The 16,732-nt window shown below is 46.2% G+C and overlaps 1 long non-coding RNA gene across 1 annotated transcript; it reads left to right on the top strand.

The window, feature by feature from the left end:
- The first annotated feature begins 499 nt into the window (after positions 1–499).
- On the top strand, positions 500–10,573 carry LOC111097548. Its single transcript, XR_005364064.1, has 3 exons — positions 500–704; positions 4,944–5,100; positions 10,440–10,573. It is a non-coding gene; the product is annotated as an uncharacterized LOC111097548 (long non-coding RNA).
- Positions 10,574–16,732: the final 6,159 nt, after the last annotated feature.

The raw sequence follows: 16,732 nt of genomic DNA, 5'->3' as shown, positions 1-16,732 counted from the left end.
TCTTATACCAGAACCCAAAAGACATTATGGTCACCAAGGCACAGAGGGAATTGATTCCTATAGCTACATTCTTTTTGGAAGGATGAGAGTGGGTGGTGACATTGGGAGCCTGTGCCTGGAGAGAGAGGAACTAAGTAAATGTGTAAATTAGCTATGCTTCCTTTGATGTATGGGACAAGACTCTGCTCAAACCAGCTTACACATGAAGGGAAAATAATATAAGTGCACTTCCAAGGGCAGGAAGCAATTGGGTCTTAGGACAAAAAGAAGCAAGGGCTTAAATCACACTGGGCTTTCCTCTTCTCTCTGGCATCTGTGCTTCTCTCTATATGTTGCCTTCAGCCTTTTCTCTCTAAAGACTGGCTTCCTCCCTTTTCTACTCTGCAGAGTGGGAGACATAGTGGTACAGAGCTTATTACTTCATAAATAACAATCCAGATTATGAGAGGGAGGTTATGCAACTCTCCAGGCTCCAAATCAAAAAGTCCCAGAGAAAGGACACACTGGCCCCGCACAGGTCAAGTGTCCACTCTTAAACCTGGCGGCTGTGTCCAGAAACTGGAGTCCCTTTGTGATCTAGTTATTCCCACCATGTGGAGGGAAGAGAGGATAAAGGTTACCAAGCATCCTGGTGACAAAGGACCTCGTAAGTCTCATGAGAGAATCAGTGTAGACAATGGCTCTCAACATCAAAGGATAGAAAGGTGAGTGTGTATGTGTAACAGTCATGTGGGGAATTTGTCAGAAATACAGATTCCAGCCCCCTACCCTGCCAAGAGTCTGATTCAGTAGGTCTGAGTTCATGCTGGAATATTCATTGTTCAAACAAGCCTCCCAGGTAATTCTGATGCATTGCCAAGTTAGGGAGGTACTGTCTTAACTTGTGCTTCAAATTCAATTTTATGTCTTTGTTTTATTCATTTCTGTTTGGGAGTTTATTACTCTTCCCACTTTCCTTTCACTTGATAATTTGTACCCTTTCTGGGTTATTTAGGTAGAGACTTAATTCCTGGTTTTTCTTCTTTCTCACTAATAGAGGCCATCACGAGTAATACTTTCTCCTCTAAGTACCAGTCTGGCAGCATCCCATAAATTTATATGTTATGCTGTGTTTATATCTTTGTTCTTTAAATACTCTATTCTGAATTGCTTCTCTTTCCTTGGCTTTATTTAGGAGTACTAATGTCTCTGTGACTGGATAACCCCTTCTTGTTTGTGAAATTTATTTCTAACTTCATTGAACTGCAGTCTTAGGATATGGAAGGCAAAATGTTTCTGTCTTTTCTTATTGAATAAGTGTCTTTGTTTCCTAGTAAGTGATACATTTCATGAAGAATCTATGGAGGAAGGCTAACTGTTCAAGTTCAAGATTTGAGTGCTGCTCCTCTGTACCCCACTTCCATCAAACTATCACTCTTTAGCACATGTGTGTTTAAAAATGTAGCAGGCAGCAGGTTGCGGTGAAAAGAGCAGGTCCTTGGAGTTGACTCCTGGATGTGTTTCTAATTAGCTCTGTGCAACCTCCTCAAAACAATTCACCTCTTCCACATCTATTCCCTCGTCTGGGGAAATCATGAGTGAAGACGGGCATGCACTGGACATTAGTAGCATCAGTTATGCAGCATTTGCCCCACAGGACAAGCCAGGTTTATTTAGATGAGTAAAGACATTGGAGGGGTTTTGAGAAAGGGGTGTAGTGTTCAGTATCCAAGGTGTGCATTACATCTCTCAGTGAAATGGAGCTGATGGGAGGTATAAAAATTATGTGGAAGTAGACATAAGGGTTGTCTCTGCCTAGCTGCTTTTTGACACATAGAAGAATGTAAGCAATAATACATGAGCCTCTTTCCTCTCCTCCATTCCTGTCCAACTCTTCCTTTAAAAAAAAAAAAAAAACAGGTCAGTCAATTCTTCCAGGAAGTATTTACCCACCCCCTCTTCTGCCTCCATCCCATATTGCTGATTCTCATACACACAGATCACTTTGTGTTAGCCGCATTGTCTTTACCTGCTTCCTTATACATCTCCATCATTACACTGAGCTTCTCAGAGGCAAGGACTGGGAATTATTTAGAGGAGAATGAGCAAGAGAGAAGGATCTTGCTATTCAGTACAAGGTTTAAAATAGAGAATGTATTGAAGAGCATAGATACAGCATGCATATTGTCACAGGATGTGGAATGATATATTTATTCAGCAAATATTTATGGAGCACAAATATTATGGAAACCTACCATATGCCAAGCATTGGACATATAGGAGTGAACAAGAGTGTCATGATACTTAGTGGGGAATATGGTGTTCTAAACATAAGGGGGCATGAAGGGGGCAGTCCCAGTGATAGGTAAAATACAGAATGCTGTAGGAGCATGAAAGACTAGGCATCTCATCCTGCACTGGGAGATGAGAGAAGCTACCTAAAGGGTATGGCCTTTAATACAAAGCTCCAAAGATGAGTAGTTAGTAATGCAGGAAAAGGGGACAGGGAAAGGACTTTCAGGCAGAGGGAATAGCAGATAAAAATGCCAGAAGTGATAGTGGGTGCAAGGAAAGGGGTCACATTTAGAGTGGCTAGATGCTAGAGTGTGGGGAAAGCATTAAAAGATAAATGAGCAGCACCAAACCAAATAGGAACTTGTGAACCATGGCAAGGGGTTTGGATTTTCAGAGCAATGGGGACCCACTAAAGAGCTCCTGAAGCAGACCTAAGTGAGAGTTGATGGTGGCTGGAGTGAGGGTGAGGGCAGAGGAGGAGGGTAATGGGATAAGGAGAGATGTTTAGGATATAGATGCATAGATTTGGTTATTACTTGGCCACAGAGACAAAGATAGAAGGATGGTCCAGGATGTTTGGGGATTTCAGTGGTATCATCCACCAAAAAGGAAAGGAACACAGGGGAGATGAATATTTTGGAAGCTAGGTGAACACGGCAAGTTAGATTTGGGCTGGTCACAATCAATATGACTTAGAGTCACCTGAAGGAAATGATATTCCAGCAAATAGTTGGTTATTCATAATAGTAATGACAACAACTCAATGTAGCCCTCACTTGAAGCGTAGGAGGAAAACACTGAGGCACTGATGTCAAGTAACTTGCCCAAGGTCACACGGCAGACATTCCAGTTCCAGAGCTCATAGTAGGGCCTAAAATTCAAGACAGAGGTGTCACAGGCCTGCTAATGTAATTGGAAAGTCATCCACATACAGATAGAGGGCCATTGAAGCCACAAGGATGAAAGTGATGGTCAAGGAACAGAGTGTCAAGTGGGGAGAATCAAGGCTATATGCAGCACCCCAAGAGACACCAATGTTGGAGGACCAGGCAGAGGATGAGAAGCCAAAAGATGAGACCGAGAAGGGAGGGCTACTTAGTGGGTGAGAAGCCAAGAGAATAGGCTATTCCCAAGTCAGAGGGAAAAGGTGTTGGAGAGAAGAAGGAGAGAATAGCATTGTCTTAGGCTGCTTGGAAGTCAAGATGAGAACCTAGAAGTGAGTACTGGATTTAAAGATAAGAAAGCCATTATTATGGGCAGCCCGGGTGGCTCAGCGGTTTAACGCCGCCTTTAGCCCAGGGCATGATCCTGGAGACCCCGGATCGAGTCCCACATCAGGCTCCCTGTATGGAGCCTGTTTCTCCCTCTGCCCCTGTCTCTGCCTCTCTCTCTCTCTCTGTCTGTCTCTCATGAATAAATAAATAAATAAAATCTTTTAAAAAAAAAGAAAGCTATTATTACATTGGTAAAAAAAAATAGTTTCTGTAGAGTAGTAAGGGCAAAAAATCCATAAGGTCATGAGTTAAGAAGCTAGTTGCAATTGAAGGAATGTAACAGCAAATGTAGACAAGCTTGTGGATGTGCTAGAGAAGGAGAGCCGAATAAGACAATGACCAGGGGGAGTCCCATAGCTTTGCTAGAGAGGATCTCCCTTTATTGTTTACCCATTGTCTGTATGTTAGGTTGACTAGAAGAACGTTCAAGTCCTAAAATATCTAAACAGTGAAGACAATATATTTAAGCATTGATGGGGAAGAAGCAATAGAGAAGGTGAGTTTGAGAACACAGGACAATGAGCATACAATAAGGAGAGTGAGGTCTCTGCTTAGGAAGGAAGCAGAGCTCCAGAAGGAAAGTGTGAGCTCCAGAAGAAATAGATCCACACCTGAGCAAGGACATTACTCTTAGTGGAAAAGGAAGGAGGGGGAAGGGGGCGCTGGAGGAGAGAATGCAAACCACAGAAACAGAGTAGGATCACTAGCATCGCTGAGCTTGGACACCATGAATTATGCAGCATCAATGAGGCTGGTTGTGTGGTCTTCCTTCAGGTGTGCTCAGCAAGCCCAGGGGTGATGGAGGAGAAGGTATACAAGTGGGGGCTTTGCCAGGAGATTGTAACTGAAAGACACTTGAGCAGAAGAATTGAAAATACTGGTGCTAAAATAGTGGGAGTTGTGTTCTGTGACTCCAGACTGATTGGAGGGGCTGTGGATCCTCTATTGCCATCCCCACCCCAATCCACCACCAACCCGCTGACACCTTTACCATAGAACTCATAGAGTACAGCCAAGATTCTCTCTGGGTCTTCTTGCTCTGGGTATGTCCAGATCACCATCCTGGATGGGGAGTGAGAGTATTACATTACTTAAAATGTAAAATTTTACATTACAGAAAAATTACATTACTTAAAATGATCAGCTTTGGGACCAACTAACACTTTGAGATGTATCTCAGGTCAGGCCCATTTATTTGAAGGAAACTTTATTCTTCCCTTTGTCTAAAGCTCTGAGGTCTTTGGGGAGCTTTCCAGCTGTGGTCTAATTGTAATCCCTAAGTACATATGCTCTGTCCAGAGTCAATATATAGAGTGAATGCAATACCAATGTAAATCCCCATAAGTCCTCTAATAGAATTCGATGGCTCTGAGTGTGGGATGCTTATTCTTCCAGGTAAAGAACCATCAAAGGATTCGTCTTTTAATGGCAGTGATAGCTGATCCCTTCTGAACGATTAAGATGTGAATTGTCAATCACAGCAACCATCCTGCACTGAGTCAAAAGCAGCAAAGTTCACTAGAAGAGATTCCCAAGATGAATTTGGACCCTGGTAAAACTAACAGTAGGCCAGCAAAAGAACACATTGGGGAAAGAAATTGTTATTTAATAAACATCACTGGGACAGTTGGCTAACGGGCCAGGGGAGAGTTCATTTAAATTCATACAGCATGCCTGTCAAGTTCAGTTGTCTCTTACCGTTAATCTGTGACAAACCTGGAGACAAGGGACTGGCATCGCCATCCCTGCTGCCGCCGATGAGGAGATAAATTCCCAGCTATTGAAGAAACAGATACCATCTGATGGATGGGTTCAAATACATAAGAATGAAAATTTTTGCACCACAATGTAATAAAAATAAATATTAAAAGGAAAGCAGTGGCATCCATTATGTCTGTCACATTCCCCTTCCCAGGTCTGCTTACTGCCCAAAACAGATAATGGATGGGCTGCTGTGTGATTGCCCCTGATAAGTGGTCAAAGGAGATGAACAGAATCACACCGGGAAATGGAGGTAGTAAATCACCATGTGGAAACATGTGCGATCTCACCAGCTATGAAATAAAATTTAGATCCAAGCAACTTTCAGGTCCCATTACATGCCTATTAAAGCCGCAAAAATAAATATGAGAAAAACCCAAGATTGGCAGCTGGTGGAAGTACATCCTTTAGCATTGCTTTCTAGAAAAACTGGACCAATTTACATAAGCAATCAGGCAACATGAATGAAACCTGAGCCACTGTTTATACTCTCTGACCCAGTAATTCTCTCTTTGGTAACAAACCCCATGATATTAGCCCAAAAGAAAGGAAAACACATCCATGGCAGCATTACCCATAATAACTAGAAATTGTCAACAACCCAAAGGCCGAAGAAGAGGGGGCTGACCAAATGAAATGGAATGTGTTAACACAGTGCCATTATAACACAAATAACATGATGCTATTATAAATGACAAATATGGGGATTTGGTAGATTCTGGAACATTTCTATGAAATATGCATGGTCATCATTAGTGTGCATATCAAATGTCTTCCTAGATATTGATAAAGAAGAGACTCCGGATGGGATAAAATTCACTGAGAGTTTAATGTTCATTAAGATTTTATGATGAGTTGGATACTAATTTTAACCATTCATTCAACATTCATCAAGTATTGACCACATGCCAGACACTAAGGGTATTAAGATGCAGAAGCAATGCTTTCTGCACCCAAGAGCCCATGGTCAAAAGGGAAAATAGACCGACAGACATAAAGACACACATACACATACTACAATCGAGTGTGGCAAATGGTACAAGAGGTGTAGATAGTGTGTCGTGTGCAGAAGGGAAGGCATGTATGTGGTGTGGGTGGTATCACATATCTTCGTACTCAGGATTAGGATAGTTCACAGTTTGGGCAGAAATGGAAGACTTGTTCCATGGAGAGGGAATAACACTGAATAGGCTATAGCCATATAGATCTAGGGTAGGTGTGTGTGTGTGTGTGTGTGTGTGTGTGTGTGTGTCTACTTCACTAGATCTGCAGGGCCTGAAGAGTCTGGGATAATTCTTTCTTGGGACCTAGAACTGGTGTCCCAGGGCCAACTCAGCCATGCCTTTTTCTATGACTACCTTCCAACCTCAGTGCATCCCCTTGCCCCATTCAGCACACCACACACCTCCTCACTGAATCATTTAGGGCCATTTGCCCTGGGCAAAAATGTCCTTGTATTGTATACTGTGTGAATAGGATTATTCTGAAAGACCTCTCAAATAGGGAAAGATTCTTACTTTATGTGGTCCATATCTTACTCATTGTGGAGTGTTCTTTCTTAAAAGGATGCTTGGATAAGATCCAACCATAATAAAAGGAATCATGGAATCCTAAGTGAAATTATACTGTTGCTGGTTTCCTGAATGTGCTGGATGTGTAAACCATTGTTAATAAATTTAGTAAAGTGGAAAAAGTAATCAGCAACACAATCCCCTGGCTCAGATGAATATTAATAGACATGCAGTGTATAGAATGTTGTCAAGAAATCATGGGAGCAAGTAGCCACAAGTTGGCATTTGAATGCTGATGTTTTGAAAGCTGTGGGCATTATTATAATTCAACGTATAGTTTGGCTTGACAATGCACAGCTTGGCATTTAGAAACTAGTGTGTGAGAGAGAGAAAGAGCTGGGGGCTCTGAGAAGGAAACAAGAACATAAATCAAGAGATTCTTATGTGATAATAAGAGAAGAAGGGCTTGGTGAAATGGTGTGACTATCAACACATCAGCATGAACTTGTGACTTTGAAAAAAATCTCCTGGGTCTGCTGAGATGACCTACACTGCCTGTGGTGCAACTTGCATGCAATCAGTTAGCATGCAAAGTGACAAACAGCCACAAGCCTAGAACCCCATCCTCCTTTACTGTCATCTGAGCAGAGCAGGGCTTCTTTCCAGGGAAGAAATCTGAGTCAGGAGCATCAAAGCAGTTGGAGAATTGGAGGGGGCTGGGGGCGGTGCATGCTGGACCGCCATGCAGGTGAGCTCAGGCTGCGTGGGAAGAGGGTCCCTCTTGGGCAAGTTGTCATGCAGCAGCAAGTGGATCTTCAACTTGATCATCAAGGCAATAATTATAGCTAACTGAGCAGGCTAAGAGTCTATAAAAGACACTTGAGTTTGAGATGATCCTTTGAAAACGAATGTGAATGTGAAGTGAGCTGACAAGATGGAGTCATGGCAGCTGAAGTGTTGTTAAGAGAAGTCAGGAAACGCTACACATCGATCACACCGTGTTATCAGAAATCCATCCCTGAGTTGCCGCTTGCCTCCAAGTTACAAATCAGTTTCTCTTGTCCGACAAGCTTTCAGGCATCCCAAGCAGTTCAGCCGAAGTTTCAAAATTTGTCCAGATGATGTTATCATGATGCCTTTATTTTTTTTTTTATTTATTTATGATAGTCACAGAGAGAGAGAGAGAGAGAGGCAGAGGGAGAAGCAGGCTCCATGCAGGGAGCCCGATGTGGGATTCGATTCCGGGTCTCCAGGATCGCGCCCTGGGCCAAAGGCAGGCGCCAAACCGCTGCGCCACCCAGGGATCCCATGATGCCTTTAAATCACGCATAGTGAGAGAAGCAATGAGTAGAATGTAGTGACTCAAGAAGTCTCTGGGTCTCGTGCACAAACTGGGTCCCCTGCCTTTGCCCTGGGAATGGGTCATGATCAGTCAAGGTTGCTAGATGGAACCAGCGCTTCGGAGATGGCTAGAAGGGAGTCTCAGTGGGAGAGTACCAGTAGGGAGGATTGTGTGCCTGCCTGCCAGCCCGGCCACCCTTCCTCTGAGGACATGCACTCATTTCTTTGGCTTCTTCTTTAAACGGTCTAGGCTCTGAATCTGGATTGGGATTGTGTGCTACAAACTGCTCTCTGCTCACCAAAATCTAGGTCTTCCTGTTTAGCCACAGCTAGACTGTATTTCCCATTTTCTCCTGCAGTCATCCATGGCCTTGTGGTTAAATTCTGCCCTGGCCAATGGGAGATGAGCAGAAATTTGTGCCATTTCCAGGACTGTCTCCTACACAGCTTTCATGGGCACTCCCCTTTGCTGGTGCTACTCTCTGGCTGGCTGACGTGGAGACACCCCTTGAATCCTCTTGGAAGCCTATAGCTGAAGGTGATAGAACATCCAGGAACCTGGGCCCCAGAGACAACATGAAGAATGGCATCCTACTGACCTGATCATACACTAGACCTGTAAAAGAGGGGAAAAATGGCTTCTGTCACACCCAAGCCACTATACAGTTTGAGGTTTGCTTGTTATAGCAGCAAGGACTACCCTAACCCACTCAGATGGCAGAGAGAGTTTAAACCGTCGCCACCTAGGTCTGACTCTGATTGAATCTAGCTAATGGATAATTTCACTGACCTCCCTTGCTTTTGGTAACCAGAGGAATGGCAGCATCATATGCTTGAGGCTGGCTGGCACAAAATGCTGCAGGGTCACCAAGACAAGGTGATCCATCCATGTGCTATCTAAACTATGACCTACTGGATCCATAATGTGTTGGCTGCTGTCCCAGGAGCAGAGGCCAGCTCTGAGCACCAGAAAAAATGGTGGCAGAAAAGAGAGCTTGCAAGGGAGGCCCATGCAGTCAAACAGTGGGCATCATTTGCCAGCCACAGGAGCATACAGTGTACCTCCTAGAAAAGAATCCCTTCAGATCAGTGTAATAAATCTTCTTTTAAATAACACATGGTTGGGCTTGTTACGTCTGCTTTCAGAGCCCTGAAACAAGCTAAAAGAGCAATTCACATGAGCCACAAAGGGAAGTGACAACTTGGACAGGAACCAACCCCCTCCATAGCTGACCAGGTGTTTAAAGAAGAGACTTGGATATCTTACTTAAGACTTCTCAAGGGATGCCTGGGTGGCCTAGTGGTTGAGTGTTTGCCTTTAGCTCGGGTTGTGATCTAGAGGTCCTGGGATTGAGTCCCACATCAGGCTCCCTGCTTCTTGCAGGGAGCCTATTTCTCCCTCTGCCTATGTTTCTGCCTCTCTCTGTGTGTCTTTCATGAATAAATAAAATCTTTAAAAAAATAAGTTAAAAAAAGACTTTTCAAGAAGCCATGAATTCATATACTTGCATCAGATTTCAGCCTCACAGTCAGTTTTTGACTCTGATGAACTACTCTGAAGAAGCAAGCCAATGGCAAAGAGATAGTAAACCAAGTCGCATACAACAAAGTCCAAGGACTGTTTTGTGGCATGAAAAAAAGACCCCAGGAGGCTGTGATGTCAGTCTTTACATATATGAGGGATTTCCAGCTGGGTCCAATAGGGCCAGCGTCAGTGTACAGTTAGATAGATAGACAGATTTAAACACTCAGTGGAAAGAAGAATCAATTCTCTTACAGTCACAGCTATCCCAGGGTGGAATGAGTTGGTCTGAAGAGTGGTGAGCTCCCTATCATTAGAGGGATGCAGACAGAATTGGAATGGCTATCTCTCAGAGAGGTTGTCTGGGATAGTAGGGAGATGTGTTTGCAGGACCCTTCAGGTCCAAAATGTTATGCTTCTGAGACAAAATTCTTTCCCCAAACAGACTGGCATCTAGTGTTTTGTGTTCTCCATTCCAGTATCCACTCTCTTTTCTTGTGATAATAAATGCCCCAAGCATGCTTTGCAGGGACCATCTCTCCTAATCTGTGGACTCTGGGACAAGTGGAGCCAACCCCAGTCCAAGGCACAAAGCATGTTATTCATGTCCACTAAGCTTAAGGCCAGGACGTATCTCTGACGATGGTGATTAGTTCAGGAGTGAGTGAACAACCTAAGTTAGCCCAATCAAAGTGAATTCTGGGGCTTTTGTAGGAGCTACAAGGGAGAAAATCTTGTTCTTGTTCTTTTTTGCAGGCCTAGAAACAGGCAAGCTGAAACCAATGCCAGTATGCAAGGCCTAAAGATGGAACCACCAGCAGTACTGGAGTGAGAAGCAGTGAAAAACCAGGTCCTGATCATACTGCCTAAGCACCTGGATCCAGCTATACCTGAAGCCAATGGCTTTTCAGTTTATTAAATTAGTATAATACATTTTTTAAAAGATTGTATTTACTTATTTGAGAGAGAACACGAGTAGAGTTAGGGGCAGAGGGAGAAGCAGACTCCTCACTGAATGAGGAGCCTGATGCAGGGCTCGATATCAGGACCTTGAGATCATGACCTGAGCCAAAAGCAGGCACTTAAACTGACTGAGCCACCCAGGCAGCCCAGTATAATTCCTTTTTGATCAATACACTTAAGGATGTGATTTTTTTCCTTCACTTTCAACAGAGTATTCTTACTAATGTGACAGGTTTTAATGGAGGAGTCTTAGGAAATAACTTAAAGGTCTTGTGGGAGTAAGGAGAATAAAAAATCAACACAGACCCCAGAAAAGGCTGAAGAAAGAGGAGAGGGGATGTGTTAGCCTTATCATGGCACCTGGAAGGGTGGGCCAACTATGGGAGAGCCAACCACCTGGAGTACACATTTTCAGTATTCTCTCTCAAATTCCAGCCCAATATAATCACCCTGAATATTCAAAACCATCCTACACAAAACTGCTCTTTGAAGCATTAGGTGTAACAGTGAAAAATCTGAAACAGTCTAAATGTCCAACAATCAGGAGTCGGTCTAGTGAGCTTGCTGCCTTCAGAATGACACTTATGAAAAGCGTGTAACAACATGGAAAATACTTATGGTAGTCAGTGAGACCAGGGCGTGAAATTGTACAGCCAATATGAATTCAACTAGGAGAAAGGGGGAGGAAGAATTATATATGGGAAAAACAATGAAGTAAATGTACCCAAAAGTGAATGCTTGAGCAGTGGGACCATTCTTCTTTCCATTTTGCTTTACTTCCTAAATTCTCTTTGTGTTTTTAAAATGGAAGAAAGTTTTTTCTGATGTTGGCTGATGATATACAGAGAGAGAGATGCACATGCACACAACCAATTTCTGAAATAAGAGACATCACTACCCATCTGCCCAGCTAGAGGTGGAAGACTTTGGTAGGGCAGTCAGATGCAGCTCCAGGTAGTCCTTTCAGTGGCCTAGATGACCCGATGCCGATCTGTGTATCCCCCTGCATGACAGCATCCTCCTCTATCAAAGATAAGGTGTCAGAACAGATGTCCCAGAAATAGCACTAAACAGGAGTCTGAAAGCCCAGGTTCTCTGCCCCACCGGCTCAGCCAGACTTTGCTGAATAAATTCCCCCCAGAATCTCAGTGCCATCCATGGGGACGACCCAGCCACCCTGCCCTGCCCATGGGCTGTGAGTCACTGTACACGGATGGGAGGTTGCCTGGATAGAAAGCCCTTGCCTACTCGGTGCTGCCTGGACCCTATCTGCTGTCATCTCTGCTCACTCGAGTTAAGCCATCTGTAAATAGCAAGACAGCCTTCTCTCTGATGGCTCTTGGGGCTGTGCCCTTTCTGATTTTCCTGTGGCAAAGTCTGTTTACCCACTCTTCAGAGCCACACTTGGGCAGATCAGAGCCCAGAACCACTAAGGACACAGATCCCAGAAGGAGAACATCCTGGGAGTTCACAGTCATAGATTCCAAGTGTGTGGCTCTCGGGGCACCCCAGCAGAGTGCCTGATGATACATATCTTAGAGGGCAGCCTTCTCCAAAGGGACAGACCTGTCTTCATTTCATTAAAGACTTCAGGCCTGGAGGGCAGGCAGGGGCAGGGGGTGGTATAGTCACACCAGCTGGTCAGAAAGCAAAGCTCCAGAATAGGGGCTGTCTAGCTGCAGAACCCACTTCTTGGAGGGGCTCAGGAGCAGAATGTGCAAGAACATAAGAGTTGAGAACTGGAAGGGTCACAGGGAGGATTTACCCTCCTGCTCCTAGTCCAGATAGAGAAACCAAAGCCAGAAAGAACTGCAACCAGGTCCCGTGGCTCTGTTTGCAGCAAAGTTCAGGCCGACACCAACTTTCCTAACCCCTGCTTTTGCACCAACCCAATCAGCACCTCTGCCTGGGATGGGTAAAGAGGAAGAGTCTGCCCAAGGCAGAAGGAAGCCAAATGACGAGGGCCCTGCGCCTTGTGCTGGGGGAGTATTTTCATCTGTTCCTGAGTGTGGAGCACTTCAGCCCTAATCTCTCCAACTCTCACCCAAGCTGGGATTCTCCAGGACACTGTAAAGAGAGGGTTGTTGTCACTGTCCATGCTTAGACTCTGTCCTCTCTGTTCTGGATGTTTATGGCAGCCTCCACTCTGGCCTCTTGAGGAAAGACTCCTACCTGCAAGCACCAGTGGGTCCCCATTGCTCTGTGCTAAGACCCTGGCCCTCCACCTGACTGTAGCAGGCCCTCATGACCCAGCTCCCATCTCCCCCCTGCAATCCCATTCCAGCTGCATTGAGCCTGCTGAGTCTAGGATGACCACATACACAACCGTCCCCACCGAACACATTTGAGTGGAAGACATCTCCCTGAACAGTTATGCTGGAAGACTGTGCAGTAGCTGGGCCGTCCCAGACATATCTGGGCCTGTGACCACTCTAGGTTCTTCTGAGACATGTTTTGAGCATGTTTCTATACTCTATTCTTTAATCTCTCCCCTTTCTACTTGGTAAAGCCCTACTCATCCTTCAAGATGAGTTGAAATCACACATCCTCTGTGAAGTAGTCTTCCTTGCCCCCAAAGACAGGTTTGATTACTCTCCTCTGCAACCAAACGTTCTGGTTCATACATCTGCTATGACACTGGACATGTTGTCTTGAACCGGGGCTTCTTGACCTCGGCACCTGTTGACATTAGGGGCAAGATAACGCATTGTTGTAGGAGGATGTCCTGGGCATTATAAAATCTTCTGCAGCATCCTTGACCTCTACCCAGTAGCCCACCGACCCCCACCTAGTCATGACAAAGGTTTCTAGACGTAACCAAAACTATCCCTAGCTGAGAGCCTTACAATTGTGTTTGGGTGCCTTTTCTTCCAAGAGAGCATTTGGTTCTCTTCTGCACTGGTCAGAACCCAGCGAGTAGTAGGTGCTTAGTAGAAATGGACTCCCAAATGAAAGAGTGAAACCCAGAAGGAACCCAGAAAGGTGGTCTGGCTCTCTAGCTCCATTGAGTGAGTGCGTTCTCATTCATGACCATTAGAGGTCAGAAAAGGCCTGCAAAAAGTGACGAGCGGCACTTGGGAAGGCAGGGGAACACAGATAATGGGGTTAGGGAGCTGGGTTCCCTCCGTGGTCCTGAGGCCTGGGCTGCCAGGGCCCCGCTCTTCCTTGCTGCCCCCTCATCTCTCTGCTCTATAAACATTCCTGATCCCAGGTTTCCATCCTCAAACCTCCACTCTTTTCCATCTATTTCCTCCCTGGATGACCTCATCCAGTGTTGTGATTTTAAACACCATCTATACTATATGCTGATAACTCACAAATTTGTATCTGTAGTCGGATACCTCCTCAAATTCAGGTGTGTATCCCAACTGCCTACCTCAACCTCCCTTGGGAGGTCTAATTAATCAGGCATGTGGGCCTTAATAAAGCCGAACCTTAGCTCCTAACCTCCACCCACCCCCACCTCTGGACAAACCCCACTCCTCCCCCACCAGAATCAACAGCTACTCTGTCCCTCCGACTGCCCCAGCCTAAACCCTTGGGCTCCCTTCTCTCTCCATCCTACGTCCAATCCATCCAAGCTGTCAGCTGGACCTGCTGAGTACTCCCCTGCACCCTCCCTCGCCCTACACTCTATTCTTCACAGCAGTCGGGGCAGCCCAGGAGATCCAAAGTCTTGCCCCTTCTCAAGAAGGGAATATGAATTCAACTGCACTTAATAGGAATTCAATTCCACCAGTGGCCTCCACCTCTCAGATGCAACTCAAAGACCTCACAACGGGCTGACGGGACCCTTCATGACCAGCTCCTCACACTATTCTCTCTCTGACCCCATCTCCAACTCCCTTCCCCCAGGCACACTGTTCTCCTCCATCTCCTGCTTCCTGGCTTTGTTCCTGGCATTCTGTGAACTGGTACCCTCTCCCCCCACCCACTCACGTGGTTCACTAGCTTGGGTCACCATTCAGATGCCCCTGCCTGGCCAAGCCGGCCCTGACCACCCCTCTAGCCTCCCTTCTCAGCTTTATTCTTCCTCACAGCTGTTGACACTCACTGAGATACTTTATATTTGGCCTCATTTCTTGTTTATTGTCTAGCTTTGTTCCCCAGTTATGGTCTCACTCCAGTCACCACTACTGTCTGTTCCTATGTCCCTAGGGCAGGACACGTGCTCAGTAATAGTGTGGGATGGGGAGCAAAGGAAGTAGCGAGAAAGGCAAGTCCTCTGCAGAGAAGCCCCCAGTTGACAGAGAAGAAATCTGTTTTTGGTCCAGCGGGCTTTCCTGGGAGGAGGATCATCCATGGAAGAGGCGCCTTCGTCCAAAACAGAACACCAAATGTCCCCAACGTTTGGGAAAGGGGAAAGATGGGAGACACTTTTTGGACACCCTATGATGAGTTAAAAAGATGAATTCTGGAGTCCCACAGGTTGGGCTTAGCTTCCCCACTTCCTACCTGGGGGACCGCAGGCAAATACATTAATATTTCCATGCCAGTTTCACACCTGGAAACAGAGCGCAGTAAGAGCACCAGCCAGGAAGGGCTACTGTGAGGATTAAGGGAGTTAATGTATGTAACGTACATAGAAGAGTGATTGACGTGCAGGAAGTGCTATGGAAGGGTTGGCTACAGCTGGTGTTGTGTGCTTCCCACATTTTGTGGGATGCTTGCAACAACACTGTTGGGGAAATAATATTATGAGCCCATTTTGCAGACAGGAATGGTGAGATTCAGAAGCAATCTGTTGCTTTCCCAAGGCCTCACAGCAAGCAAGAGTTGATTCTAGCACAATTCTTTCGTATTCTGTTTCCATAAAGAGGGGGTGGGTAGCCAAGTGGCGAGCCCCACTTCAGACCCCAGGTTCCTCCTTCCCTTTGCTCCAGCTCGGTTTCTGCTACTGCCACCACAATCAGGACAGCCCAGTACTTACGAGCCTCTGCCATATAGCTCTGGCCCAAGGGGAACGCAAACTGGTCTATTAGCAGTTCTGAAGCAGGCTGGCGTCTTAAAAGACAACATTGTTCAACATGAAAGCAGTCAGGGTCCTGATGCGGTGGGTTCTGCTCCTAAACTGAATCCCTGGCAGCCCCCTCGCCGTCCAGGTCCAGGGGGAAGAGCACACCAGCCCTGCAGGTAAGAACACAGCGGAGACCCTACCTGGCCCAATCCATGTCCCAGGTCCTCCCTTAAGGATTCTGCCCCAGGGGGGCCAAGAGGGGCCCAGGGTCTACCCATTAACAAGCTCACAGGGTGATCTTTGTCTTGGGGAAGCCTGGGCAGCCCTGACATAGAACTGAAGGCAAAGACTCCAGTTAGACCACCTGACTTCAGACGCCAGCTATATATACCCTTGCGATATGACCCAGAACAGTCTCTCAACCTCTCCGACTCTCCTGTTGCCTTATCTGTGAAATGTGGCTCACAGAACCACCTAGCTGGTAGGGTTGAGTGAGGATTAAATGCAGTTCTGCAGAGAAGAGCTTAACCAAACAAGTTGTTGTTGCTATTGTGGCACCATCTCTGGTATCACCCAAAGGGGAGCGCTCCAGAGTCTCAGATCCCTTTGGGCCCAAAGGTCCATGCCTCTTGCAAGTCCTCTGTGTGGGGAGCCTCAGGGGTCCAGCTGCAGGGACCCAGGGTCAGGGTCCCAGCCTCAGAGTCCTAGACCTGGGGACCCAGCCTAAGAGGCCCAGTACAGTAAGGGCATGAATGAGCTCACTGCTGAAGGAGAGCTGACACATGCCTTCACTCGGGTAATAGCTCCCTGGACCGCACGGTCCCCATGCAACCAGAACTGCACACACAGGAAGGAAGCGGCCTCACAGACACCTCCGGCCTGCAGCCTGCATTGAGGTGGGAAGGTACATGTTGGTGCCTGAAGCCAGCACCAGGCCCTGGAGCCTGGAGGGAGGATGGGGGGCTGGGAGAACCCTGGAGACCTCCTCTCGGCCACAGGGAGCTTCATGCTGGCCCACTGGTGTGTGGGGCTTGGAACCTGGCCTCCTTTCCCTCCAGACAAGCTGCTGTTCAAGAAATCAGAGATCCAAGGGCTAAGAAGATGCTGGCCCCACTCTGGGTTACTTCCT

Source organism: Canis lupus, chromosome 9, assembly GCF_011100685.1.
Source record: "Canis lupus familiaris isolate Mischka breed German Shepherd chromosome 9, alternate assembly UU_Cfam_GSD_1.0, whole genome shotgun sequence".
NCBI lineage: Eukaryota > Metazoa > Chordata > Mammalia > Carnivora > Canidae > Canis > Canis lupus.
This window is presented reverse-complemented; position numbering and strand designations above follow the sequence as displayed.